The sequence below is a fragment of the Oncorhynchus keta genome, chromosome 19 (genome assembly GCF_023373465.1).
Source record: "Oncorhynchus keta strain PuntledgeMale-10-30-2019 chromosome 19, Oket_V2, whole genome shotgun sequence".
Lineage (NCBI taxonomy): Eukaryota > Metazoa > Chordata > Actinopteri > Salmoniformes > Salmonidae > Oncorhynchus > Oncorhynchus keta.
In genome coordinates, this window is record NC_068439.1 from 10,371,351 (window position 1) to 10,377,761 (window position 6,411).

The following is a 6,411-nucleotide window of genomic DNA, read 5'->3' on the forward strand; positions in this document are numbered from 1 at the left end:
CTGTGATTTGTAGTGGCTTAATCAGACTGCTGGTTAGAATTGATACACTAGCCAAAACTGACTAAATTAAACAGTAGAAAGTATTTACTATTCATGTGAAACTTCTGCATTGAATGCTTGTCGGTTAGTGACCTCTTTCTTACAGGGGCAACCTTAAGAGGTATGGGGTAGTGTTAGATATCACAAAAAATTTAAGCCCATACCCCCAGTCAAAAACAGTACACGGATGACTCAACATTTTTTTTATTGAACACTGCAAGCACAAATTGCATGATAAGTGGCAATTGACTTTCAATTAAATATCCCTTTTACATCAGCAGTTGTCAGAGTGTTAACCTTTGGTAGGAGGGTGTCACATATGACCAACGAAATTCCTTGATTGTAGTCTTGCCAACTTCAGGCAATCAAAGCCAAGATAAATTGTTCATACCCACAGCATACGGCAAAGTCCCCCAATCAACTAAATGCTTACGTTAAGCATTTCATTTCACAACTGAAGCTCTTGAAGAATCTCCCATCTATTTCAAGATCCTCCAAGTCCTAAAAAGACAAACGTGTCAGTTACAAACACATAACATGATTAGGAACTTAAGACAAATAAATTGCAGTGTCAGTGCATTGAAAGAGCTTAATGGTAATCAGACACCGTCAACTGGTATATTCAAAGAGACAACATGGCACCAACACAGCAAGGAAACAACCTTCTGTACTGACCTGTGAACTTATACAAGTAATCCTGGAGTCCGCGGTCTGGTCTGGGCAGGGCAAAGGAGCAACACTCAACCTCAAGAAATGAGAAAGCAACAATTACTACCTCCATTACAATGTACATACGAAAACATCTAACCAATCGGATTTATCAGCTACTCGGTTGAAACAATAAGGTCTCATCACTTGCAAAACAAGTGACTGGGGAAACCAACCGATAGACTCTTATCAGTGCAAGTGATCATGTAGTGAATAACAGAGTCAGGACTAATTCACATGCTCTTGATATTTGGCATTTGTGTCTCAGTGCGCTGCGAGAAAGCATCAGTTTAATTCAGGAACCGAAATCGCAATCATCATAGACGCTACAGGCATTATCCCATAACACAAGTAAACCAAAAACACGAATGTCACAAAAATACAAAGTGTCAATTACTTACATTTGTTCCAAAGATGGTGACACCCTCAACAACCACCTTGTGGCCTGAATGCAGAGAAATCCATGATTACATATGGAAACATGGACAAGTACACAGGACCACTGTATAATATTCACTGTCTCAGATGGTAATGTGAGTTATCATAGTAGTTACTCAAGCAATGTATGTTAAACAGAATCACTGACAGCTGAAACAAGTTATATATTAACATAGCTAGATCATGGTGTAAGTACACATGTCAAGTGACATGAAATCCTTGGACTGGATAATTAGTCATTAGATGGTACTAATGGATCAAAATAATTGATTTCACAACTCACCCAGCAGAACTTATGTTGCCACAATGGCAGCAAGCAGACAAATTAAAATGGCCCCTGCCATCGAGCAGCAGAACCTGGGAAACACAGCAAGACCGTAAGCTTTTTTGCTACAGCCTGAGGTTCAGATGATTCAACAAGGTTGCTTTTATGTCTCAGATGGTAGTGCATGTAAAGTATTCTCATGGTCGTTAAACTCAAATACATTACTGTGGTAAACATCACTGACAAGCAAAAATATGTACTTGTATAAATGTATACAACTACAGTTTAGAGAATTTATTCACAGCCACTGGTACTCTGGATAAATGTATATAACTAGAGTTTAGAGAATTGATTCACTGGTAGTCTGAGCCACGAAGAGACCTCAAATGAAAACTACTTTAATGCATAACAAATATTACACACAAAGGTTAAGAGCATTGCATGAAAGTATCTTCAATCAGTCTAGAAAGTAATGAAATACATTAGAATCCAAAGGTACTTGATGGCATGATACCCGGTATGCATTTCCAGAGCAGTGGCGTGAACTTCATGATGTAGTCAAAGGTTAGTCTAGGAAATCATTAATGCATACACTGATGGAGCCAACAGGGCTTCCGTGCATTAATCTCACCAATTGGCTGAACACTTGCAGGAGTTGGCATTCATTGCGATCCAGCTATTTCCCCCCACAGAGCAGAATACTGGAGACCAACGTCATGGAATCTGAGAATGCAGCATTAGAGGAAGGAGACATAGTTAACACATGACATTATATAACTAGTGTGAATATTTGTTAAATCAGAACCAAAAGCATGTCAAATTTCAGCAAAGTTTGCAAAACAAATCAATGATTCATTATATTTAACCAATAACTCTGTTACGTTCTAAAAAAACAACGCCAAACGCATACAAAAGTAGCATTTGCAAATAACCTAGCTGCCGAATAGGTATCAACTCACAACGTAACTTATTCTTAATAGGACAGACCTTTTGGGGAATAAACATGGCGTGTGAAAAACGTTACAGAATTGCCACTCCCTGCCCGGTATCTAATTCTGCCACGATACGTCGTATGCGTTTGTTATTTACGACGTTTTTTGGAACGTTCACCAAATTACACCGACCCAGATGCAGTGCCGTAAAAAGCTGCACCACTCAGGAGTCAGTCATCAGTACTGTCCAGACGAAATTACATGGTTAACTAAATGTTTGTTGGGCAAGCTCGGAACATTTAAACTTCAGTCCCCAAGACGAGAACAGACTAGGGGAGGCGCACAGTACTACAACGAACTCTATTCCACATCAAGTAACTTATGTAAGCAGTAAACTTATACAACTTATGGAACACAGGCACAGATATGTTATGCTTACACATGGATTTTGTATTGTAGATGTGGTAGTGGCTTGAGGGCACACTTGTGAAATCTGAATCTAGCGTACTGTTTTATTAAATTGTAATAACTGGCGTAATTTTGCTGGACGACAGGAAGGGGATCCATAATATAATTTTAAAAAACACGTGTTTTAGCACGCAAAATGTAGAGTTTTAAATTAATTGCAGAGTAAAATATACAACATTTACGGGCGGAAAGCAAACAATGGATCTTACTTCAGTAACATTATTTGTCAACCTCCAGGTGCCCCAGAAACTCACCATCAAATGATACACTGCTTGAGACGCCCGTCCACTTCCCTGAGACAACCAAACATGTTGCATTAATTACATTTCAGCTACATAGGTAACGTTAGTGAATGATACATAGAGGGAAGTGTTTCAGTGCACTGTGAAAGAACATCACTGTAAAATCAGAGACTCTAGTCTAGTAAATCATCATACACACTCTCACATAGACACATTTCATTATTAGGGTCAGCGGTGCACGTCTTTCATGCATGCGCACATGGTGTTGCTGGCTAGCTAAAGTAGGTATATAAACTCGTTAGATTTACCTTGCAAACTTCTGGTGACTTGGGCAACCTCTCAGCCACACTCGCCGTCTTTATAACAAGCATTACCAACCCATTTGGGATGTATTTTTCCCGACATAAATGTAACGCGTGTCTTCATCTTGTTTTTTCTCATTTGCCTACACCACTCATTCAAGCGTCTTGACTGGAGAGAGGCCTGATGAACGCGGGTCGTTTTATTTATACGGCTGGGTCCTTACAGCTATACGGCTAGCACATATAGTGCCTGTTTTTATATTGTCATTCATACATATCCCATAATGATTTTTAGATACAATATTGTAACGTCTATATTTCCACGTTCGTTTTCAGGTAAATATTTACAAGGTGATAAACTGGAAAATATCGACAATTTCTGAGATTTCAAAACCTCCGACAAATACTTATTATGCGCACTAGGTGGCGTATTTCTCACGAAATATCCATGACAGGCCTACAAACCACACCCTCTGGCACGCCCACTTTTATAGATATCCTGACAAAATACACTTCTCTCCGCCATGACAATTTTTTATTTTATTTCACCTTTATTTAACCATGTAGGCTGGTTAAAGTTCCCATTTGCAACTGCGACCTGGCCGAGTTAAAGCAAAGCAGGTAGACACATACAACAACACAGAATTACACATGGAATAAACAAACATGCAACCAATAATACAGTAGAAAAATCTATATACAGCATGTGCAAATGAGTTAGGATAAGAGAGGTAAGGCAATAAATAGGTCATGGTGGTGAAGTAATTACAATATACCAATGAAACACTGGAATGGTAGATGTGCAGCAGATGAATGTGCAAGTAGAGATACTGGGGTGCAAAGGAGCAAGATAAATAAATACATTATGGTATCTACCTACCTCATCCCCATGCAGTATTTATTTATTTATCTTTATTTAAAGGTGAAATATATATATATATATATATATATATATATATATATATATATATATATATATATATATATATTAAAAGGTAGATTGGATGGGATATTTACAGATGAGCTATGTACACGTGCAGTGATCTGTGAGCTGCTCTGACAGCTGGTGCTTAAAGCTGAGGGAGGTAAGAGTCTGCAGCTTTAGTGATTTTTGCAGTTCGTTCCAGTCATTGGCAGCAGAGAACTGGAAGGAAAGGCAGCCAAAGGAAGAATTTGTTTTGGGTGTGACCAGAGAGATATACCTGCTGGAGCGCGTGCTACAGGTGGGTGCTGCTATGGTGACCAGTGAGCTGAGATAAGGCGGCGCTTTACCTAGCAGAGACTTGTCGTTGACCTGGAGCCAGTGGGTTTGGTGACGAGTATGAAGCGAGGGCCAACCAACGAGAGCGTACAGGTCGCAGTGGTGGGTGGTATATGGGGCTTTGATGACAAAACGGATGGCACTGTGATAGACTGCATCCAATGGAAGTCAATGGAAGTCTTTGTCCACAAAGCGGCACTAGCTCCCATCTATTCTTTGGATTGGTGGATACGTTATTGCAGTGGCGATATCATTCATTGCACTATAACGGTGACAAATGGTGCCCACAAACGGTTAGGGCCAACATAAAGCTGTCACAACAGCAGAGTCCCAACCACAGTACCAGCGGTCTAAGGCACTGAATTTCAGTGCTAGAGGCGTCACTGCAGACCCTGGTTCGATTCCAGGCTGTATCATAACTGGCCATTATTGGGAGTCCCATAGGGCGGCGTACAATTGGCCCAGCGTCGTCTGGGTTAGTGTTTGGCCAGGGGTAGGCCGTCACTGTAAAATAAGGATCTGTTCTTAACTGACTTGCCTCGTTAAATAACGGTAAAACAAAAAAATGTATAAATATGGCTGACTTGCTTAAACAAATGTGGTTGGTTTCTACTGACAATTGAGATGTAAAAACAATGGCATAAGGGGACGACAAGCGGATAAGAGGTCATCCGTAATTTCGACATGAATGAGCGAGCTAGGACGGACGTAGTCAATATAACTATTTGTTCAGCATTTTTTAAATGTACAGCGACAGAATTCAGAACATGGGTCGATCTTACAGTATTCTCCCTGTACACCAAGTCAGAACCGTAGGATAAATAAAGAGGGGGTATAAGCAGACAATGAAAGCTCTTACAATATTCGATGATTACATTTCTCAAAAACAGCTTGTGCACCACAAGTCAGGAGAATAGGCTAAATTAAGAGGTGAAAATAGACCAAATTATTAGGTGAGGCACATGAGCTACTAACAGCTTACTACACAACATACACTTCGTATTACTTTCTTAGCTACAGTATACATATCTCCGTGACATAATTTATTTAGCAGCATACAAGACATTTTTAGATTCACCGTGTCATCAAAGTCTGTAATTCTCTGGATTGATGGTGCTTTCAAGACAACTGGGAACAAAAACAAAACAAAAAATGGAATCATGATGTCATCAGTGATCTTCAGATAGTAGCTCTCGAAAGAGGCGGCAGGTAGCCTAATGGTTAGAGTGTTGGGCCAGTAACCGAAAGGCTCGAATCCCCAAGGTATAAATCTGTCGTTCTGCCCCTGAACAAGGCAGTTAACCCACTGTTCCTAGGCCGTAAATTGTGAATAAGAATTGTCTTAAAACTCTCTGGGATAGGCGTCCAACTAGAGGGACAACTTCCGGTGGAGGTCATGCAATTCAAATAAATAATCATAAAAATGCTGGATATTAAACATTTAGGTACATACAAGTGTCTTATATCGGTTGAAAACTTAAATTCTTGTTAATCTAACTGCACTGTCTGATATACAATAGCTATTACAGCGAAAGCATGCCATGCGATTGTTTGAGGACGGCGCCCCACATCAAAATATTTTTCCACCGGCACAGGTTTCATTGAGCTAGGCTGAAACACCTGCATTTTGGAGCTGCTTTACTCAAGAAAACAAAAAAGAGACCATGTTTGTATGTGGCTTTTTTAATTAACTCAATGATATATATATATATATTTTTTTTTTACATTGTTTTCAAACTGAGATGTGACACCTATT

General features: G+C 39.7%; 1 long non-coding RNA gene and 1 other non-coding gene across 2 annotated transcripts; both read right to left on the bottom strand.

The window, feature by feature from the left end:
* Positions 1-227: 227 nt before the first annotated feature.
* LOC118397932 (uncharacterized) lies at positions 228-3,583 on the bottom strand. The gene is made up of 7 exons (XR_004828529.1): positions 3,401-3,583; positions 3,105-3,143; positions 2,082-2,173; positions 1,469-1,542; positions 1,149-1,192; positions 715-784; positions 228-540 (listed from the first exon to the last, which is right to left on the bottom strand). It is a non-coding gene; the product is annotated as an uncharacterized LOC118397932 (long non-coding RNA).
* Positions 1,615-1,697, bottom strand: LOC118398894 (small nucleolar RNA Z195/SNORD33/SNORD32 family). Its single transcript, XR_004828716.1, has one exon. It is a non-coding gene; the product is annotated as a small nucleolar RNA Z195/SNORD33/SNORD32 family (small nucleolar RNA).
* Positions 3,584-6,411: the final 2,828 nt, after the last annotated feature.